Source organism: Leptidea sinapis, chromosome 39, assembly GCF_905404315.1.
Source record: "Leptidea sinapis chromosome 39, ilLepSina1.1, whole genome shotgun sequence".
Classification (NCBI taxonomy): domain Eukaryota; kingdom Metazoa; phylum Arthropoda; class Insecta; order Lepidoptera; family Pieridae; genus Leptidea; species Leptidea sinapis.
In genome coordinates, this window is record NC_066303.1 from 2,400,164 (window position 1) to 2,424,893 (window position 24,730).

The following is a 24,730-nucleotide window of genomic DNA, read 5'->3' on the forward strand; positions in this document are numbered from 1 at the left end:
ATCTTGTTCGCACGCGCCAAAAGCCCTTCCACTGCTGCGCAAGTAACATGCATAATAATCGCATGACCCTCGATTTTCGAGCGAATTCGAAATAAGCTTGCTCATTATTAGCAATGTTTCAACACCCATGTATACATAGCAATTGCTCAATTATAGTGACATCCTTCGTGCTAGACATAAGCATGTCCATCTGCAACTTTACTTCTAAAATATACACAAAATTTCGTGTATCCATCAAATTGTCTCGCTTCAAATACCAAATAGTTATTACTTGAATGATAGAGCTCATTGAGAACCGAATGTTGCTAAATTAGATCCGATGAATGGATGAATAGGAATGAATAGAACTGCCTCAATTTGCGGTAACTCTAAATTGATACCCGGGGAGGCAATTATAGATAATTGCTCCCTTAGACTGGTATACGGAGTATTGATGCGATTTTAAAGGACTTTTGAGGGGTGAGATTTGAGGTCAAGGCTCAGAGTAATATTATTACCGTCTTATTCATAATAACATACTTTTAAGAACTAACTCAATTGTCATTTCCATTTTGGCAGAACAGTTTTATAGCTGAAAGCATCAAGAAGACCTGACAGGCCGATAATTTGTGAACAATGGGTTTTTCAATGCGTTAGCAGCATACATGCTAACAGCATAATAAATCTAGATTTATTCTTCTATGATATTGAATCTTAATAGTATTAATATATTATATACCTACTATGAACATAATAATACCTCGTCAAATCGCCCAATTTATGTGCAAACTTACACTTACTGACGCGGTATGTGACAACATACTCTCAATTTTGACATGAGGTAATTCACGCAAATACTTAATCACAACAAAATAAGCTCAATGAGTGAAAATTCAAACTAGACTATTTACATATACAACGAAACCTTTTCGCTGTCAATATCATCCCGTCCGCAGTTGGTTAAATACTCCATGATTTGAATAATACTTAAATATGTGCAATAATACAACCAAAGAAGTGTTTAGTGAATTTCATGTTAAGACACTAGTAATTAAATCAAACTTAAATATTCTTTATTTATTTATAACTTTTAAGTTCAATAGATTTTTTTTTGTTTATTAAGAACATAGTTTTTGTGAAAAGTGCATTACTGCTACAATCAATTAGCTGGATTTTAAGCGATATTTCATAAAAATAGGTAAATTAAATAATTAAACTACACACTATTCAGGCACGACACGTCCTCTGCTTTGAGTAAAGTTGTTTTTATACTGGGTTGTCTAAAAACACCCTGATTCTTGCAATGCCTTCGCATTCTAGTAGGATGTGTAGGTCTTCAGCGGCTTCTTAGCAGAATTTGCACAGATTCGATTCACTGAGGCCCATTCAGATTGCAGTGGCCTGAGAGGCACCCCGTGAGGGCTCTCAGTTGTCTCCTGTCCAAAGTTATGATTTGTTCGGCGCGTTTGCATTCCGTACAAACACCGAAAGGCGTTGTTTTGCCTTAGCTTGCTCTGCGTCTCACGGGGTTCAATAGTTCGAGCTGATACTGGGGTGCGCCAGACCAGAGATGACACCAATATTCCAAATGTGGCCGGACCTGTGCTATGTAAAGCGCTAGAGTGTGGGCCTGCTTGAAGTATCGGCGTGCTTTAATGAGTGCAATGCTTAGCCTTCTCGTTCAAAACTAACATACACACAAGCAATGACACAATCTTCATCCCTTTTTTTATAAAAATAAGGGACGAGACGAGCAGAAAGTTCAGCTGATGGTACCTGATACGCCCTGCCCATTACAATGCAGTGCCGCTCAGGATTCTTGAAAAACCCAAAAATTCAATCGGCTCATCACCATGAGACTTAAGATGTTAAGTCTCATTTGCCCAGTAATTCCCACTAACTACGGCGCCCTTCAAACCGAAACACAGTAATGCTTACACAATACTGCTTCACGGCAGAAATAGGCGCCGTAAATCCCTATCATATTAGTAAAGATTTGCAACTTTTACGTGTAAATTGAAATAAGCGTGCCCAACGAATATTGATTTCGCGACTTAAAACTAGAGTATCGGTGAGTTAAATAGGCTTCGCTGCATTTTTAACAACGTGAACGTTGATTATTCAAATGGACTTCAACTTAAATTGGGTCACGTCGAGTCGGCAGCTTTATTATTTGACAGCTTTTTCATATTAAAATAATCTTGATAACGACGTTCTCACGTAAATGGGTTGAAAATGTTTAAATTATAGCGCATTTTGGGTCGTGGCTATTGTACAAGTGTTTACGATTTAAATACTCTTATATGAATCTAATGTGATCGTAGAAGCCTATTAGCATCAAATGACCAAAGAGTTAGGGGTGGTCTGGTGTTATCATACCCACAATATTGACCCATATGCATCAAAAAATTTCAATATTTTAGAAAAATGGGTACCCGATGATGGGACAGACCCACAGACAACAGTACGTGTAATGTTATTTTCAACACAGAAATGGAGGTATTTTGGGACGAATAGTGACGTATGATGAATAACGGATTCTATACGATAATAGCAAGCGAGCATCGCAATAACTGACTCCAGGTCAAACGCAGCAACATCAGCACTTGATGGATCATCTCTTGGGTCTGAGGAATTACACCATCGCCTTACTTATATAATTACACATTCCCACCCATGAAGACCTTTCTATGTGATGATAGAAATTTATACATAATGTATGGATTATAGCTCATTTAGGGTTGTGGATATGGCAGACTTGAAAATCCTTGAAATGTCTCTTCCCGTTGACCAGTGGGCTCAGGTGTGAAGCAGTAATGTAAAAACATTACTGTTTTTGGTCTGAAGGGCGCGATAGCTAGTGAAATTACTGGGCAAATGAGACTTAACATCTAATGTCTCAAGATGAAGAGCGTAGTTGTAGTGCTGCTCAGAATTTTTGGGTATTTCAAGAATCCTGAGCGGCACTGCATTGTAATGGGTAGGGCGCATCAATTGCCAACAGCTGAACGTCCTGTTCGTTTCGACCCTTACTGTCATAAAAATAAAGAGAGACCTGGGAAGACAAGTAGACATGAAGCACACTTGCTTGCGACACACAATTTTTAGTAGTACAATAATTACTCCTTTATTGAAAGAAAATACTGTTCTATTACTGTCTTTCTTAGAATTTTTTGGGTTTTGTAAAGTTAAGATCAAATCGAACAGAGTAAAGAGGATAGAAAACGTGTAAGCAGGATACCAATAGTTAAAAGAAATTTCTAGTACAATTTAAATTTAAAGATGGAATGGGAGAATCATTTGAAAATCGAACAGATCCGGGGGTATATAAGCCGTACTAAGCGTGGCCTACGGCAGTTCTAATTCTGACTCGAAAGTGTAAAGGTAGAAGAGGAAGAAAAGAAGAAGTAGTGAAAAGTGATCCAGGTGAAGAAGATAGAAGAGACATAGTTTTCGGTGCGGTGTGACGCGTTGAAGGTGCCGCCGCCCACAAGAGGAACGGCGGCAGACAGTTCTGAAAAGTGAACCCAAATAAAGATTCGTTCCTATAATCAGAGTATTATTCCAATCCCTGACCCACTCTCGTGTCAATATTATAACCTGGCTCTGGTGGTGCAAATTTAAAAAAAAAAACACGATTCACATGATTTTAATGAAATGAAAAGCAAAACCAGAAAATATTACTAGTATTTAATAACACATCAGCTGTAACAAGGCACTAACAATATTCGGTAGGGAAGTAAAAGTCCTGTATTTCATCATCAAGATAAGCCGGGTACAATCGCGACGAAATAATTAACATGTAAATTGAATTGTGTAAACTTTATGAATATGAAAATGTCGTGTAAAACCTGTGTAATTTAATAAAAAGCGCTTTTAATAAGCCCTTTATTTTTGACTAGCTGATACTCCGCGACGTCGTCTGCGTACACAAAGGACTGAATACGTAGTTACACTCCAGCCTAGCGAGCAGGCGGTCCGAGGTTCGAGTCTCCTTCCGAGACGCCCCGCGCTTGTCAGCTACATTTTCATTTTCCTCCAAGGCCCCCGCCCGGCTTCGCTGTAAAAGCCTTCAGGGCTATCAGCACACAGGAGGTTTTTAGTCGGTAGGGGGTGTTTACACCCGAGCCCGACATATGGGCCCCGTTTCGGGGTCTTCAAAACGTAAATGTATTTTACTCCTCTCGAAAAAAAAAAGAAAAACGTAGTTACATGACATTTTAATTAATTATTTTTTTAAATAAAAGAACACTTATAACATATTCTGTCGCAACATTTTTTGTTAATAATGATGTGTTCTGTAAAGTCGAAGTACATTATTCTATTCTAAAATCAATACTTTTCGCAGCACATTATTTCAACGATATTAATTAATGATGCATTATTGTTCTAATGAGTGTTCTTGCCAGCAACCAAGATCTCACCGTTGATTTTTGGCTTCCGACAAAGGTCGAAAAACGAAATATATTTTATAAATAATGTAGATGTTAATGATGAAAAAGGTCGACCTAGATGTATTTAAAAGGTGCCAGGTCAAAATTACCGAAATAAATGAGCTTGGAAGAATAATTTGATTTTTGTGAAAGAATTAAGACAGTATAATATTATCATGACAGAGGCAAATCATCAATCATCACTTCAGCCACAAGTCAAAGATCTCCACGACAATCCACTCTGCGTTGACCACATCCAACTAATTCGGGCGATCTTGACCAGTTCATCGGTCCATCTGATTTGGCGCCTAGCAACACTACATCTTGTAAGATTCTGTAGAACGTGGTCGTTACAGAGGTAAATAGAATTTTGTAATCTCTGCCTACCCATCTGGGAGACAGGTGTGATTATATGTATGCATGCATATTATTTTCTTTTTAACCGACTTCAAAAAAGGAGGAGGTTCTCATTATTATATACAAAAAAAAAACACAAACAACAAATACAAACATACCTCACGTTACCTCAGAACTTTCCACTGGGTGAACGATTTTTCTCAAACACAGTAAGTATATACAGAGTTGTAGGAAGGTGAGATGCGCTTGCGTCGTACGCGCAACGTGATAAGGCGTGAGGCGAGGGTAGGGCTGCAGCGGGAGGACACCGATTTCAAAAATAACAATTATTGTAATTAGAATGAGATTGTATAAAAATACGCAATATTTTTTTTTACTTTTTAACGCGAAATATATTTATTTTGAAGTCAGTTGTTTTTTTTTGTTAAATTTTATTTTTATCATCAAAAAATAATTCCTAGCTTTCTAGCCTATTTGCTGCCTTGTCCACTACTTCAAGACAAGAGTCTTAGAACCATGTCAGTATATACCAGTCTGATCATGGAACAAACACAAGCTTGGCTTTTTGAAAAACTATCGGCAAACTTATTATGCCCCTGAGAATGGAAGTGGGTGGTGACATCCTATGAGAACGTCTTGTCGTTTAAACAGCATACGATTTTCATGTTAAAAAGTTCGTGTAGTGTCATGAGACAACCGGTAGATACAAAATTCCTTTATTATTAAAATTTTTGAAGTTAACACTATTTTACGTGATAACATCTTGAATACTGTGACGTTTTTGTTGACATACTTTTAGCTATATGTCTTTATTTAATGAAAGTGTGTCTACAAATAGATTAAACTATCTCTACTTTGCTAATCTTCTCCTGGTACCAATAATAAAGTGCGCTGTGCGATTAAACGTATTACTTTCTCTCTCTTTCTCTTTCAGCAAAGGGTCTCTCCCTTTAAGAGAGAGACAATTACTGATAATAATAAATAATAATAAGGTGCCATAAGAAAGTTCGTTCCAAAAACATATACAAAAATAAAGAATTTCACAAGCAGCTGTAGACGACTGTACATGGCTTATCCCCATTTAGCTCAAATAGACCGTTATCAGTTTTATGATAAGAGTGTTTTAGCTAAAATATTATCAAATTCGTTGAAATAACTGCGTCATAGCTATTCAGAAGATGTTGGTGGATGTCGCAACATTTAAGGGATACAATTTGTAAGCGAGTTAATACTTAATACTGTTATGGCTGGCACTTTTGTTTTAGCGTAAAATCATTTTAAAGGCTTACTTAAGTGATAAAATGAGTTGACTGTTTTGTCCTTTCTTCTTTGATATCTACTTTTATACAGGAGGGGGCAACCGCCCATGTACATCCGCAACACTAGGGGTAAAGACATCCGTTACTTTTAAGTTGGGAGCATGCTCTAAGCTTGAAAGTCCCATAACGGCCGTTCCAATATTCTATCTACAGATGAAGAATTAGCTGTCAATAATCTGAAGCTGTCCCAATATACCGGATAAGTCATTCTTATCGCCTTATATTGGGACGCGTCAATTGCAATTTTTATACATCTTCTATCGCTGGTAAGCTATACGTCCTCCCATTGACAGACAGCGTGTACGGATAAGGTGAGTTACCGTCGATAAGTTTATTAGGACAGAAAAGTCAACGATAGTTACGATTTTTATCTCAAGTAGGCCACAACCGGAGATAGACTGAATATTGGGAACGGCCGTAACTCATATCGGTTCGGCAAAACTTGAGCCGGTATTTGATTCGACAAAGTGGCTGTGCGGGGATAGAAATTTATCGCGCGCTTGTAGAATGCCAGACGTCAATATGATGCAAGTGGAATTTTGCATTTCGACGCCATGTTCGGTGATAGAATTCGACTGCTGGAATGAACTCAAACAATTCTTCTTAGGAGTCACCGTCATAAATGCGGTAGAAGATACAAAGAGATCGGACTTGATCGTTGATGATTCGAGCCGCTATTCATCTGTTTCGCACTTCGCTCCATAGAACCTCAACTATTAGTGATGATTCTTATTTCAAAAATTCTTTCAGCCTAAAATGCTAAATTTTAATCCCCTTTGCACACAGAGGCTTAATATGTTTAACGTATATATGTATCTGATCGTTTATAATGAATCGGAAGCGGGCAAAGCTTTGCATTAACTTATTCAGGAGTGAGTTACGAACCCTCACAGTCTTCCTCACTGGGCACTGCAAATTCAAAGATCACTTGGCAAAAATATCACCTCCTTAGACCTCATTGAATCCGGGCTATATGTATTTTGCCAAGAGGCCTACGAAGATCCACACATCCCTCAATATGAAGGCAGGGGACATTCCCCACTTGTGTCCACTGAGGATACTGCGCCTTTTTAAGGTCATAAGCCTGAAGGATGTGATTTACATGCAACTAAGAACCCCGGTTATGTAAGGGAAAAATTTGTAAACGTTGCCCAACTACATCATCACAATGAGCATAGTCATCGCTAGGGCGTGCGTCCGAACACAGGTAGGGGGCACAATATATGTACAGATTTAAGTGCTAATTTCACTAATAATCAAAATATATCTGAGTGGTGGTTTGAGTTGCCCTATAATAACTCAAGCCACCATCTGCATTTTTGGCCACTCATGGTGTACTGTTCGTACCTCCGCAGTTTTAACTCCATCCATTTAACCGCATTATTAGAGGCTCAGATCAACTCCATTCGGCTGGATTCTATCTCTATCTCTCTACATTTTGTTACCCATATATTAAGGGAGTGCTTAAAAGATAGGATACTATATTAAGTTCCATAAATTAGGATATCTGGCGTTCCTCCACAGTGCGGTTTTCAAGGAGTTTTCTTCCTAGTACTACAAATTCAACGTAATACAATTCCTTGTGCGGTGTTTCCGGGACGATACGACATGGGTACCTTAAAAAAAGCGCGTACACCTTCCTTAAACCGGCACCGCTCCTGAGATTCCTCTGGTGTTGCAAGAGAATGTGGGCGGCCGTGATCACCAGGTGACCCGTACGCTCGTTTGTCCTCCTCTTCCATAAAAAAACAGTTGTTAAAGTATTGTATTACTGTTCGACGGTAAGAATCACCCGATAAGAACAACAGCTGATTCTTACCGCCGAACATTACGTCAAATAAACATTTCTCTTGAATCAGGCTTTTGTCTGCAATCCGTCAACTGCGCACTTTACTAGAAAAAATTTCCTTCGCACAGCCACTTTGCAAGCAAGCAAGGCTGCTATGTTTTCACCTAAAGTCCCCTTCAATTCAAGAACAAACGTATACCACAAAAGCAGTCAATTCAAATTCAGATATTTATATTGAAAATAGGATATGAAATCACTTATTGAACATCATAAACTCCCACCCATTCGAAATTTTATGTCTCAGAGCTGAGAAGAACGATCGCAATAAACTTTCTTAACAATCAAATTTATGTTTTAAATAAAAATAGGCTGAAGGCGGTCGCTTCCTTCTTAATCTGTAATATCATTAAGAAAGTAATTTACGTTAAATAGTAACATTTACGACATAAATGTAGTTTAACAATTCTTTTGAATTTCGTAATACATTTGTTCTAAACATTTTCTGGGATCATGTTTTGAAAGCATATACATCACTCCACAAAAGACCTACTATCTTGATTTAACTGAGTAGTTGACATAATAATTTCTATTTGTGCGTGGTTTTTTTTTTATTTTCTATCACGTGAGCGTATTACTCGTTTGCCCAACTAATATAAAAAAGAATTTCATCAAAGCCATGATCTTATCGAAGAAAGTTCCTCTCCAAAACACTATTTTGAATAAATAAAATCACGGAATTTCAATTCAAATGTTTCAGGTAACAACTTCCTCCGCTATCCAGTTACATCATATGAAGAAAATCCAAGGGATCTGAATACATTCCAAACTCAGCCAAAACTAATCCCAACCCTTTAACCTTTCCGGGACCCATATAACCGCGTGAAGCCTATCTGAACATTTACTCTAAATCCGAGTCTACACCCGCGATGCTTATTTAAAATAATGTTTTCAGTCCATTTAAATCACTTTAGAATTTACTCGAAATAATGCTCCCACCAAGAATTTTCTGTATAATCTTACAATTTATATGCCTTAATATGAATAACAGTATTTTTAACCATTCAAAACAATGTTATGGTTATAAATATTGTTATAAATTATTTAGAAGACAAAAAAATAGCAGGAGACTTCAGATAGAAGTAAAAACTTAGAACTTTTATTAAAATTTGATATTTCAGAATGTTTAAGAACAGTTAAATTATCAATTTCAATTATTTTAAAACTTATTTTAAATAATATATTAATCAAGCAAAAACACTTTTTTAAAAATGCACAGTATAATATAATAAGAATTATTCACTAAATCCATTAAATTTCACTTAAACGATATACATAGCACTAATGTTGCACAATACGTCAGCTGTATAGCTACAGATATACTGCTGTAAGCATTTCGGTGACGTGAACTCACGACATTTCACGCCAGTCATGAGTATGGCTGTGACGCAAACCGATAAGATTTTCCCCTATCAAAATGTGTGCAACACGGCTACAGAAGGTTTCACTTCAAAAATTTGTATTTCTCGTGACGATGGCAAGAGACGTGATGGCATGACGTTGATTCCTTGCAGTGGTATGAGGCCACGGTGTGGTGCGCGAAGTGTACAAACACCGTGCGCCCTCTCATATTCAAAACTTGTCTAAAACTTAACGTGCCGCAATAGAAGCGGAAACATACATTATTGGGTTATACATACAAATAAATTTCCGTAGGGTGGAGACGATAGCTCCATGGGTTTCATCAGCACAAAAACTCATAAAAGTCTTGTTCAGATGCCTTACAGATTTGACAAATAACCTTGTGTTTAGCACGTACCTCTGTCACAGGATAAGTTAACCTATACAGAGAGGTTACGTTGCCAACTTAATGGACTCTTTACCTGCCTACATTAATTATAGTTACAATTTAAGATTAGGCTTTTTTTTATTAGATTATAAATCGTTTTATTTTTTTGTCTTTAATAATAATTTTGTAAAATTAGAATTAAAAAAAAAGCAAATGAATATCAAAAAAATATTTTGAGAAAAGATCCAATTTCTAAATAAATAGTGTGTATTTCATCAGGACGAGGTTACAAATACGAAATGTGACTATTTTTTTTTGTTCGATATTCGTAAAGTAATAACAACACTTTCGTTACTTATAATTATTATATACTAATAACGCTGACTAAGTCGATTCAAGCCGACTTTACAGGTACGAACCTCACCTTTTACAAAGTTTTAAACATCAAAAATCCCTACGAATATTTCAATTATGTAATCCGTGTAGGTAAATGAAGTCAACTCTGGTGAAGTTGGTGGGCCCTTGTCAATTATAAAACTCTATTTATATTACCGTGGAATGGAAGGGAAGCAAATTCTTAACAAATTTGTACACTCGCAGTATTATGGGTAGCGGGAATACTTGATCGTTCGTTAGGTATAGTACTTGTTGATTCACATAGGTACGGTAATGTTATCAAACAGTATTCTAAATCAGTCCCTGTCACAATACAGTAATATAACAGTACTTAAACTTCATATTAGAGCGCCCGAATCGACGCACGCACACATACACGTGATTTACATGGCCGCTAAGCAATCTTGAGGGGATAAAACTATTGAGTGCCACGCCGTACGCCGCAGAGACTAGTCGAATTCCGAGTTAAATTAACTGCGCCGCGTTGCCCGCGTTGTGAATCTTTTTGTATGTACCAACCCTAGCGCTCCACCCAGACATAGGTATAAATTTACACCGCGGCGTCCCCTTTAGTTACCGTCCCCACTGAGTTACGCTACTGTTCTAATACTTCTATTGTGATATCTTGTATCACAAATAAAATTTGAAAAAACAAAATTTTATGAACGATACGGGACTCGAACCCACGACCTCCGGCGTTCCGTGCTGGTGCTCTAACCAACTGAGCCAACAGTTCGGGTAACGTATCGTTATAAAATCTTGTTTGCTTTGTTCAACTCTCAGGTTGTGGCTTCATCTAATGGATACACTTTACAGTTGATAACCTGCTCAACCCTAATATTTGCATATTAGGAAATTGACTTGAGATGTCACTCCTGTGAATCTAAACAATATTTTTTTTAGATTTAGTTCAGTTGGTTAGAGCCCAACACAGAACGCCGGAGGTCGTGGATTCGGTCCCGCATCGTTCATAAAATTTTGTTTTTCAAATTTTATTTGTGTATTAATCCTAGAAGTGAGGGTTATGACTTTTAAAACATAACACATTGTTTATATCTTGTATCCTTGCAATTAATGCCTAAGGCAGTAGTCTCGGTCTGTTATGTAATATAACGCTCATTCCGGCAAAATTGACACAATTCTACTAAGCGAGACTCGCTTGGTGAGTACAGCTGTTTTTGTCTTTCAACTTCTTTTAAAGCTTTTCTGTTATACAGACAACGCTTATGTCCATCTGCTCATTGTATATCTTATACATCTTCTTCCTCTTCTCCTCATGCCAAAACCCCTTTACGAACTGATGTAGCTTCATGACATTTACCAAGTGTAGTTTCAATATGTTATGTTACTATCAATTCCTATGGTAAATAAATATATTTCAAATTCTGTTCAAATTCTAAATTTATTTACTCAATTGGATTAATGTTATTACTTTGAATGATCAGGCTTTAATGTTAAATTTACTATATCTTCATCATCGCGACTCAGCTAAGAAGAAACTTAATGAGAAAAAAAATTTTCACCCTTTTGCCTTTCGCAGTACTAAACTAGCTCTATGCACATTGCCAATAGAGTTGTTTGTAGGAGGTACGAAGGAGATAATCCCAGTTTCTGGAATCCCAAAATCAAAACAGAAAACGTAAGCAGTAATAATTTGATAGTTCGGGTAGATTACATATCGATTATTTTGAATTTAGAAGGCTGGGGGAGTAAGCATTTCTGAATGTAATTATTTTATGAAATATTCGGATACTTTGCGTATACTTACCACTAGGTGCGTAATGTATTTAATTATTTTATTATTTCTGTACAGGTACATTTGTTAATTCCTTATTAAGTACACATTTAACAATTTAAGCAAAGAAAATTAATTTTATCACCTACATCTACATCGTCTCCGCCAAAATCCTCAAGAAAAGAAAAGATAAGTAATTCACAAACTGTAACGGACACAACAATAACAAAGCCGAATAAAAATATAACGTTTAATTTAAAAAAAAAATAAGGTATAATTTATATATAAATAAATATAAATCTTACATCTTGTAAGTATTTGGTAGCATGGTGAAAAGTTGTATCTCTCACACGAGAGCAAATTATTTGTGCCTTTGAATCCTTCACTATGCTCAGGATTATAATTTAGAATCACTCACTAACCTCTTGATTCGATTACAGAATTATTCGCTAGCTCGGGATTCAATCTCGGCTCTCGCTTTAACTTTGCTGTCATGTAGAACAAATAACTATTTTTCTCTCCAACTATTTCAGGTAAATCCAGAAAAATTGGCCAGTTTACACGCAAGTGTACACCGGTACTAAGGAATTGCAGGTTATAATACTTCGCGAATTGAGCCCGGGATAAACAATAAAACTGTTTACTGTATGTTTTATGGCTGGCAATATTGTGTCCCTTGAATGCTGGTAAATCGTTGTTTTGTTCGAGGAGCTCTTTACTTTAGCTTTGAAAAATTATGTGTCAAATGCAGTTTACGAATATGAATTTTACGGTTTTCATTTATCACTTCTTACAACAACATTGTGAGTAGCCTGAATATTTAATAAGCCAGAGAATTCCGTCCTATGATTTTTTTTATATAAGAGAGGGCAAAAGAGCAAGAGATTATTGATAGTAAGTATATCTTTATTTTGAATGTATTCATTCCTTTAATTAAAACTAGCAGTGTTGGTAGCAACAAGATGGGCCGACGATCTGGTCAAGATCGCCGGAATACGCAGCGCAGGACCGATCATAGTGGAAATCTTTGGCTGATGATTATAAACTATGCAACAGCTTTCTGCCTTCCTTCTCAGTCACTTCATTAATGCTTGTTCGGAAAGGCCTTTGCTGACTTTGCAACAAACTACATTCACTTCACTTGATCCTCTGCTGGTCAGGTGGACTACGGGATATTCAATCTCATCATAGTTCACATTACTCAGACCAGCGGCTAAAGTCGTTTGTCCTCAATCTTTCCCTCTATTACATGTTTCTCCAAATTTTCTGGTTTCCTCCGAGCGATGTGACCAAAGAGCTTAGGACTAATTGATAAAATTATGCAAAATCCCGAAACTGCAAAAGCGTCTAACGAAGTTTTCTCTTCAAAATTTAATGTGCCACGTTTTTACGTCGTTATTTTTTCATTACGAGAAGAAAACGCAATTACTCTAAAGCTATTGAATAAAAGATATAGAAAAATTAGAAAGTACATTAATTTTATTTCGGCCAGATTAGTGAATTTCTATTATTTTCACTTTTTTTCGTATTAAAGCCAGACTATCGTCAATTGTGCAACTAAGAATACTGAAGTTCTTTGGTCACGTCTCTAGAAATGAGAACTCGATGGAGAGACTGGTAGTTCAGGGCCAGGTGGAAGGCAAGAGAGCACGCGGTCGATCGCCAACCCGCTGGATAGACGCCATCACAAAGGCTACAGAGTCCACCATAGTCCAGTGTACTCGCAACGCCTCTAACCGTCAGAAATGGAAGCACATCGCCAGGAGATCTACCCTCAGAAAGAATGTTGACCCACCGAACACTCCACCATGTACCTCGTCAGCGCAACCACGACCACTCTGACAAGAGTGTCCGACTAAGAAGAAGAAGAAGATTATTTTCACATCATCGGAATTTCCTATGGCGTTGTGTTTGCATTTTGCAGTTTGAATAATTTGAATGTTCATATAAAATATAAGTGATTAGCACTCAACCTAGTGTTGGAACATTTGGTGTAGGTAATGTTGCTTACTGAAAGTTGACGGTAATATTTATGTTTGGGACCCAATGTAATCGATACTCAAGTAGTAGATATATTGTCTATATTAGGCTAGATGGCTGCATTTAGTACTCGACCGACGGTCAGCGCTAACGTCGGTCAAGCACTAAATACAGCTAAAGACAGCAAACTTTATTGTGCGTGTACAATTAAGAAGAAAAATGATTCTATTCTTAATCTTTTTAATATGTGCGTACTGCTTACGCAAAAAATTACGGAGTAAAAGACGGAGAAGATATTATCATGTTTAACCAATTATTATAGAGCCTCAAATAGAAGAAGAAATTCAAACAATATATTCGATGCTAGAATACGAATTTTTGTTTACTATTTTGGTGAAGATGATTACGAACGCGTACGGTCGGTCGCTCGGTCATCATCGCATTGAACACACTAATTTATCGCTATAGCGCGTCAGTTAACCGACGTACGTCGGACTGACGAGCTCGACCAACGATTCTCGTCAGTGCGACGTAGTTCAATTCATCAGTGCTGGATTGAACGCGATCATATTATGTTTTCATAGTCATAGCTACGCTTGACCGACGTCAGCGCTGACCGTCGGTCGAGCACTAAATGCAACCTTAAGTATGATACGCAGTTATGTGTAAAGTAAATACTGTTACAAGAAACACGAATTACGAAGATAACTTTATCTCAATATTTTCTTCTGGAATACGATCATAAGATAGCTTACCCACCCAATAATTACATCTTAATAGTGCGCCCTGCTGACAGTCTATTAAAGACTAATTTGCTAAGTGCCGTCTGCACGTTCCAGAGTTAATAATTTGTATAACTTCGAGTTAAATGCTACTTTAGTGTTGAATGTTTATTTTTTCTAACGCTATCTGTTACAACATTCTGAGATTTTCAGCCACGAATGATACAAATACATATATTTTATATTAGACGAACAATTAGTCTCTTATTTTTGAACTGAAAACTTATTTTGTGGGTATTATAATACAGTTATTACAAGATGTTAACTTACAATTTTAAACAAAGTAGTATAGAAATCAATAAAATGCAAAACAAAAATAATTATCAACTAAATGTTAGTAATTACAAATTAGTTGTCTACTTAGCTTACCGCAGATACAATTATATTAATGAAGGATTTTGTAAAAAGTACTTTTTAACGATGACTTATATTTATTTATGTAATGCTGTAATTGGTGTAAAGTCAACTCGAGCAACAAGACCTAAGATTTCAGTTAGGACAAAATTAGTTGGATTTATTTATAATATATATATTATTTTAATATAAAAATTATTCATTTTTGCAGAATCGTTTTGGAGTCAGACGACATCGACATCCTCATCTCTTTGCCCGAGTTTGTCAAAAGCCTCCTAAAATCATCTCCATTAATTTATTTTATTTACGAGTCTAATCCATTTCTTCTAATATTTTTAATTTCTTCGTCCCGTCCTTTATATTGCCTACTTATTTTTCTAGTTCTATAAGAGGGATACCAATTCATGATTTTATTAATTCTCTTTAGAATAGAATAGAATTCTATTCTATAATTCTCTTTACCACTTATTGTATGTCTCCCGTACATCTGAGCTGTCTAACCTTTATTAATAAGTTTATTATTACCTTTTTTAATATGTCTGTTTTCTTTTTGTTCAGTATTCTTACCATAGAATGCTGCACAAGTCCCTCTATATCCGAAGCGTTGCAAGCGTATGGGGCAATGTAATTTATGTATGTACAGATCGTCGTCTCGCAAGGTATGAGCACTTATAATAAATCTACTACATTCTTATTAAGATTTCTATATACAACTTCCAAAGAAGTAGTTGAGGTGTGTCAGTAGCAGAACTAATAAATTTTCTTGTAGGTAAAAGATCCCACCGCTCGATTCTGCAGCAAACTCTGCTTGTGGCCATTTTTTTACTGGTAATCATGGTTTATCGTAAATAATAAATATAAAACTTCAATTTTGTATTAAAATTATAAAAAAAAATAACAAAAAATAGCCGACTTCAAAAACACTAATCCAAAACAAAATATATAATATGCACTAAAAAAGTATAAAAAAAATTGCGTATTTTTATACCATCAAGTTAAATAACGTAATTCTAGTAACGATTATTGTTATTTTTTGAATCGGTGTCCTTTCGACGCGACCCGCTCTCGCCTCTCGCCTTCTCACTACTCAAGCACATCTCACCTATCATCATGGATGACACCGACTCCACACGGGAAGCACCAGCTTTCAAGTAAAAAAAAGAATTATCTAAATCAGTTCACCCAGTTTTGAGGTAACAAATATAAAAAAATAACGTACCGACGAATTGAGAACCTCCTCCTTTTTTGAAGTCAGTTAAAAAACAGATGACTACAAATTATCAACAAAAATGTAGCTGTTTACATCTGGCAACCTTAATGTTGCGACAGACTGAGAGCTGGCAACCATATTATGTTAAATTTTTGACATAATTCACTTTAATGTGACGTACAATTTATTAAAAAACATAAATTACATGCAATAGCGGCCAATATTTATAGGCAACCTATCACTAATACATTCATGAAAGAAACACGTACCTACAGAATCGAGCGGTAGGATCTTAGACTATAGGTAAGGGAGACGTTTTCACCACAATCGTCCAAATGATACGAAATTTCAAATGGTAATTTGGACTTCAAAGTCTCTCCGGATTCTTCGTGGATAGAATACCTAATTCGGAACGGAATACCAATCATAGTTCCAAAGTTTGCAGAGAGGTTGTATTTATTTTTTCCTGCTTCACCGATCCTGTGCATCATAAAAACTATTTATAGCATTCTTACGATAATAGTTGTGGGTATGTCAATAAATTTCGTAAATGTCGACTTATTATGACGTCATCATTAGCGAATAAGGGTTGTCACTTAGATTAAAGAATGGTTTCCTGCCGCCGAATTCCACCTTCGCACGACACGCCACAAGTTAGGTTATCATCCTCACCATCTGGATGTGTGGCGGTCCTCCACAGTGCGGTTTTCAAGGTGCTTTCTTCCACATACTACAAAGCTGTGGAATGAACTTCCTTGTGCGGTGTTTCCGGGACGATACGACATAGGTACCTTCAAAAAAAGCGCGTACACCTTCCTTAAGGGCCGGCAACGCTCCTGTGATTCCTCTGGTCTTGCAAGAGATTGTGGGCGGCGTTGTTCACTTAACAACAGGTGACCCGTACGCTAGTTTGACCTCCTATTCCATAAAAAAAAAATCGACGAATTGAGAACTTCCTTCTTTTTTGAAGTAGGTTAAAAATAACAATACGGGCTCTTTTAAAAGAGTGGTAATTTTGATTTAAAAGAGAGGCAATGAGTTTCTTGCTACTTCTTCTCGTTAGCTCAACCCTTTATGAAGTAGCGGTAGATTCAAAGAGAAAAAAAAATATATAAGTATCATTCCCGTGACCTACATGAATAAAGTGATTTTGTTTTAATTTGATTAAGATGTATTTTAAAAAATTACAAAACCTTCAATTGATCGATTATTGGAATGCCAAAAGCAGGAAATGCATTTTATTATTAATCTCGGATGGCTAATTTAGAATTGCTATTTAATTTAAAATTCAACTTTGCTTCTTCAAACAAATCTCTCCATTCCTAATCAGTGGTATCATTATGAATGTCGTTAATGTTATAGTAATCGTTTATTTACCACATAAAGGTCTTTTAATAATTATTTTGAATTTCCTAATACACGTTTCGAAAAAAATCTGAGATCATGCTGTAAAAGCATATGAAACGCCCCACAAAAAACTTACGAATTATTGACTCGATTTATTATTGGAATCGGCGGTTACACGCGAATTAGGGGTTGAAAGTTTATAATAGCAATTTTTACATCAATTCTGAAGGACAATGCCCCTGAAGAGTGCTCCGTTTTAAGTAGTTAATTATATAGTTAGCAGAGGTTATCAACTAAACATCATTGTTCTTTGACACTGAAAAATAAACCGACACACTACAGGAGTGAAAATTTCATTAAGGCGAGATTGATATTTCAAAATACAGCTATTTTTATTGTGCTCAAGTCACAAAGTAAGTACTAACATTTATTTCGTTTATAACTATAATAGTGTATTTCTCATCTGGTAAATCTTACTCTGATTAACATTACATAGTTACGCGTCACAGGTAATTTTATTCAATACTCAGCTTGCCTACAGCAATTATCACATCGAAAATTATTGGATGCACTCTAATTTAATTATAAAATGAATATAATATTCCTCAACGTCAAGCAAAATATAAAAAGAAATATGCAACCTTTATAAATTGAACGCATAATCCGTGACCCGAAACCCACCTCAATCATATTTACAAGTTATTAATGCATTCAAGATTCGCATGACTGTTTAAAAAATATATGTGGGATTTAAAAATATATTACCAGTGGGAGGCTCCTTTGCTCAGGATTTTTTTTTCTGTGTCCCCGATAATTCGAGCTGCTCTGCGTTGCACGCGGTCAAATGGATCGAGCTGATACTGGGGTGCGCCAGACCAGAGATGACAGCAATACTCCATGTGTGGCCGGACCTGCGTTTTGTAGAGCGCTAGTATGTGGGCCGGCTTGAAGTATTGCCGTGCTCTATTAATGACGCCCAGTTTCTTTGAAGCCAATTTGGCTTTGCCTTCCAGATGACCACGAAATTTGCAATCGCTCGAGATTTCGAGACCCAGTATTCCGATACTAGGCGAGGCTTTGAGGGAAGTGTTGTCGAAGAGCGGTGATACGACAAATGGGGGTTTTTAGTGGTAAACGCGCAAACTTGAGTCTTCAGGGGGTTAAATTGGACAAGGTTCAATTTACCCCATTCCGCGACCTTCTCAAGAGAGGACTCGATAGAAGACACAAGTTTCTCCCGGCACTGGTCAACGATTTCCCGAGAGAGACCTGCATGGCCCGTGTATATGGCATCACCAGTGCTGTCGTCTGCATAGCAATGAATGTTGGAGGTGTCCAATATATCATTGATATGCAGAAGAAACAGCGTGGGAGACAGCACACAGCCTTGGGGCACTCCAGCATTCACGGGCTTCGGGTTCGAGCAATATCCGTCGACAACGACCTGTATGCTGCGCCCAGTGAGGAAGCTGGAGGTCCACTTGCACAAGCTCTCGGGAAGCCCAAATGATCGAAGTTTGGAGAGGAGCGCCTTGTGCCATACACGATCAAAGGCCTTCGCTATATCCAGGCTAACTGCCAGGCCTTCCCCCTTGCTTTCAATAGCCGCTGCCCATCTATGTGTTAGGTATACCAGAAGATCGCCAGTCGACCGACCATGGCGAAACCCGTATTGTCGATCGTTGATCAACTGGTGACCCTCTAGATATACTAAGAGCTGACGGCTAATTATGCTCTCCATGATTTTGGAGAGCAGGGAGGTAATAGCAATAGGCCTGTAGTTTGCCGGATCCGAACTGTCTCCTTTTTTTTGGATTGGATGGACAAGGGCTGACTTCCATGAGTCAGGGACTACGTCTTTAGAATAAGAGTGCCGGAATAAACGCGTTAGCACCGGCGTCAACTCAGGGGCACACGTTCTAAGCACGATTGGAGAAATGCCATCCGGCCCGCTCGACTTCCCGACGTCCAACGAAAACAGAGCTCGCCTAACAGTTTTCTGTCTGAACTGTACTTCAGGCATAGATCTCTGACACCGCGGGATGGTCGGCGGTGTTTTTCCGTTGTCGTCAAGAGTCGAGTTGGAGGCGAAAAGAGTGCACAAGAGATCGGCTTTCTCTTTTGCCGTATGGGCCAGGGTGTCATTCCTCATGTGCAACGGCGGCATGGACGGCTGACTGAAGTTACCAAGAGCAGCTTTCGACAACGACCAGAACTTGCGTGTTCCGGTCGGGTAACTGGAAAGCTGCTCGCCGATTTTGACGACGTGTTTTGACTTTGCACGGGCGATTTGCCGCTTAAAAAATCTGGAGGCACGGTTGTATTTCCTCTTAAGAAGGAATCCTAGATTATGGGTACCACAACGGCACCTATTTCCGCCGTGAAGCAGTAATGTGCAAACATTACTGTGTTTCGAAATTACTGGGCAAATGAGACGTAACATCTCAGTGCCGCTCAGAATATTTGGGTTTTTCAAGAATCCTGAGCAACACTGCATTGTTATAGGCAGGGCGTATCAATTACCATCAGCTGAACGCCCTGCTTCTCTCGTCCCTTATTTTGATAAAAAACAAATATGTGAGTAAATCAGAAAAAACCGCAGATAGTCAGTCATTCAGAGCAGAAGATGCATCAATTTACACACAATTTTAATAAATAACAGCGAATATTTTTAATATTTGCAGTATTTAGAGAGAATGAAGCTTTTAATTTGCAGACAAAAGCAGGTGTGATTATATGGAAATAGAGTTCTGAATAATAATAATAATAGTATATACTTATTCATCAGTGGGAGGCTCCTTTGCTCAGGAAGCCGATTAGATTATGGGTACAACAGTAATGTGTAAACATTACTGTGTTTCGGTCTGAAGGCAGCTAGTGAAATTACTGGGCAAATGAGACTTGGCATCTAATGTGAGAGGCGCCGCAAGGTGTCAGAGTTTTTTGGGTTTTTCAAGAATCCTGAACGGCACTGCATTGTAATGGACAGGACGTATCAATTACTATCAGCTGAACGTCCTGCTCGTCTCATCCCTTATTATCATTTAAAAACGGCATATTGTGAAAGCTGTGATATTACAATTTAACTACTGATATTTTAATAAAAAACTCTAGATTGTCAATCGACTTCATTTCTTACAATCTAACAGCCTGGTTTTAGTAACATAGTAATGTCACGAATTATTAATTAAGTTATAATAAAACGGTAGATTGTCAATCGACTTATGGCCGTTTTCAATAACCTATCTATCCTTAGTTAAACTTACGGACATTGCTGTCACCGTTTAATGACAAGATCATATCTATCCATATTTATGTCCAATATAGTTTTAGTCCAATGCTATCTGTCAATGGGTTATTGAAATGTAAGTATGCGTACAAGGATAGATTTATCAACGTCTAGTAAGTTAAACTAAGGATAGATAGGCTATTAAAACCGGCCGTTAATATATAGTTGGGTAAGGGTACACTATGACTTCATAAAAAATGTAACGTTAAAGAAACATTTTTGCTCAAACTTACCTCATTTTCCTCTATATCAATTTAAACTTGAGCAAGTTCGGGGTGAATGAATAGTTAACACTATCAATATTATATTACACTGTCTCATGTTGCCTCACAAATTGTTAACTAATTTCAGTTGCGCTGTTTTCTGTCGTATCTCAAATTAACGTCCAATAAACTTATCTTCAGACGCTCCCAACAATTTCTTGTTTATTGTTTTCTGTTTGATACAAAACAGATGCGATACTGAAAACAATTTTACAATATTCTGCGTTTTTATCACCATTTATATTAAGGTTCAATTATTTAGATAGATCTAAACTAGAAAATATCTAGTCTACAGACAGAAGTCTGTAGTTACATTTATTTGTGTTTCTGGTAAATATATTATGTTTTATTGACACCAATTCTTAAATGTTTTAAATTTTAATATCTGTCTGAATGGCCGCAGGATCCTGATGTAAATTTATGTGTAGTTAGATCTTTTGACTGCCTCATGGATATATGAATACTGTATTCTGCTTGCGAAACCGTGCTCTTAAATTTTTTACGCATCCTCAAATCTAAAAAAATTAATTATAAAACATTTGAAGAGATTAGAGCGACAATGACCTGTGCTTCCCCGGGCATAAAAAGAATAGGGAAGTCCCCGGTCCAAGGGTGTTGTAAGAGGTAACTAAGGGCAATTACCAGTGGGAAGCTTCTTTGCACAGGATGCCGGCTAGATTATGGGTACCAGAACAGCGCCTTTTTCTGCCATGAAGCAGTAATATGTAAGCATTACTGCATTTCGGTCTGAAGGGCGCCGTAGCCAGTGAAATTACTGGGCAAATGAGACTTAACATCTTATGTCTCAAGGTGACGAGCGTAATTGAAGTGCCGCTCAGAATTTTTGGGTTTCTCAAGAATCATGCGTCGCACTGCATTGTAGTGGCCAGCTTTATTACTTTAGTGTGCGTGACAAGCTACGCTGTACACTTGCGATGGTATGTCAAATTGTGTTAGTGTGCGTGCATTGCTCAAAATAGAGATTAACTGTCAAGCTCAACGTATAAATGGTCTAAGTAGCTTAGCATGTGTGTGGTGTAGCCTTATCGTGATGAGAGACCACACTCTTTCTATTGATCTATTGTTGACAGTAAGTAACTGAAACGATCTTTTGCCTAGGAATAAAATCTCATAATAGGCAATGTCCTTCCTATCCCACCATATATACAGCGTCCTCTTATTGCGAGCTTTTCCGGGTTTTGCCGTTCAGCACAGACTGCTGTGCAGACCGACCTTTGATCACAATCTTTTTCGGAAGTTCTATATATGCCGATTCTTGCTCCACTTTCTCAAAAATGGTATCCTTTTGCTCCATAACAGGTGCATCATTTGATATCAAAATTCCCGAATTGAAAACGCTTAAGCCAATTCTGTGACGATTGTCACAATTATCGTGGCTTGCGTTGCATTCGTCCTATTTTAAATTAAATGTATTAAATTTTCCACTTGATTCACCCATTTTGACAGAAATAAAAACAAATGAGAAAAAAGTGCGGCAGACAAAATTTTACTGAATTATTTGAAATGTTGTCTTTTTAATATCAAAAGCAGCCAGATATAAATAGTACAAGCCAATGAGATTTTGTTTCAAATTACCTATTCAATATTATATTATTTTAGCAACTTATAATCGTAGGGTATAGAAGCTTCTCGAGAGGACAAGGGTAGGAAAAGAAAGTAGGGGACGGCGTTCTCAAGATAGATTGATGACCTGAAAAGGGTAGCGAGGAACTATTAGATGCAGACTGTAACATATCAGTTTTGGAGTAGGCGTATGTTTAGTATTAGACGTCTTCCGCTGATGATTATGATGTAAATAATAGGTGCTCAACGTGGGCGATAACGACCCCTTGTGGGCGTTTGAGACTTTCGGGTGGGGCAGTAGAAGACCCAGAGAAAATTAGGGGGCATTGAGATGGTGCAGATGGGGCGTGGGTAGACAAGAAAATATAGTCTAAAAAGGAAAAAAAATACACGAACATACTCTAGAAAAAAACATATTCTCAAAGTGGGCGGTGAGCAAAAAAAGGTTGAGAAACTATGATGTCGATGAAATTGTTAATAATAATCATGAGTTTCATGTATAAAGACGAAATATGTAATATTATTGCTGTTGTAATTTTAATTTTACTAGCACAGGATGTCGGCTAGATTATGGGTACCACAACGGCATCTATTTCTGCCGTGAAGCAGTAATGTGTAAACATTACTGTGTTTCAGTCTGAAAGGCGCCGTAGCTAGTGAAATTACTGGGCAAATTTGTCATCTCATGTCTCAAGGTGACGAGCGCAGTATTTTTGGGTTTTTCAAGAATCCTGATCGGCACTGCATTATAATGGGCAGGGCGTATCAATTACCATCAGCTGAACGTCCTGCTCGTCTCTTATTTTCATTAAGAAAAAAACGATATAAACGGTGATACAAATAAGGGTATACTTGTAGAGTAAATTCCTTAAAAACGAAGTAAAAATATGGCTAGCTGTACTGTCTTACAGCAGAGTTAAATGCACTGAAACTATATATGAAAATAAATATGAATGAGTGTTGAACGAGACATAATAAGATTTATGATAGATTCGTCACTCGGACGATTAGCTCAGTTGGTAAGAGCGCTCGGACGGAATCAGTTAGGCGCGGGTTCGTGTCCCGCGCAGTCCGAATTCAAAATTTGGACTGTCCGCGCCGTTCCTACCGTAAAGACCCTGTTTTTTATGATTTAATCACCAAATGTATAGTTTTCAGATTTTATGCTATATATTCAGTATAAGACGTTCCTACTTGCCAAATTTCATAGTTCTAAGTCAACCGAAAATACCTTAAAAATTTTGATTCCCTTACGGCCGTTCCCAATATTCAGTCTATCTGTTACTTGATCTACTATCAACTATCGTTGACTTTTCTGTCTCAATAAACTTATCGACGGTAACTCACCTTATCCGTACACGCTGGCTGTCAATGGACCTTATACATATTTATATTATTATATTATATATTACACGTACACGCTATCTGTCATTGGGACAACGTATAGCTTACCAGCGATAGAAGTTTGTATGGAAATTGCAATTCACGCGATAAGAATGACTTATCGGGTATATTGGGACAGCTTCAGATTATTGACAACTAATTACTGACAGTAGAAGGTAGCAATTTATCTCTATCTGTACATAGTATATTGGGAATGGCCGTTAGAGTGTCGAAATTTACGCTTATTGCGGCATAAGCGGTCGTATCTTTTTTTACGTAAACATAAAAGTTTGTATTTTTTCACACCTCCAAGAGACAGTAGTCATTAGTATATCGTATTAATTTCAACTCGATACCTCCACGTGTTCCCGAAATAAAGGGTCTTGACAGACACACAGATAGATGGACAGACACCAAAGTGATTCTATATGGTTTCCGTTTCTGTACTGAGGTGCGGAACCTAAAACACACGCAATCTGAGTTGACTGACTTGATCAAAGCATCGAGCGTTTAATTAACGATAACATAAGTTGAACTTGAACTTGAATCCCAAGTAACGCTTTTCTCGTTTCAATTTAATGAAATACTTATAATGATCATTGTCTGAGTAAACAAGACAATTATAATACAAATATTTGCAAGCGTAAATTAAATTAGAATAATTACCTTGTGATACAGGGCCGGACTCGACTTGATAGAGGCCCCAAAATTCTGTAACAAAAAAAAATTGTTTCTATTAAAACA

At 37.3% G+C, this 24,730-nt stretch overlaps 1 protein-coding gene across 10 annotated transcripts in view; it reads right to left on the minus strand.

Annotated features, from left to right (window-relative positions):
- The window catches only part of LOC126976179 (sex peptide receptor), a 200,640-nt gene that overhangs the window by 138,178 nt on the left and 37,732 nt on the right, over nucleotides 1–24,730 (minus strand). For all 10 annotated transcript variants that reach the window (XM_050824415.1, XM_050824420.1, XM_050824423.1 and 7 more), the window contains exon 2: nucleotides 24,653–24,697. The gene's annotated coding sequence lies outside the window, so the exon portion shown is untranslated. The remainder of the gene's footprint in view (nucleotides 1–24,652; nucleotides 24,698–24,730) is intronic.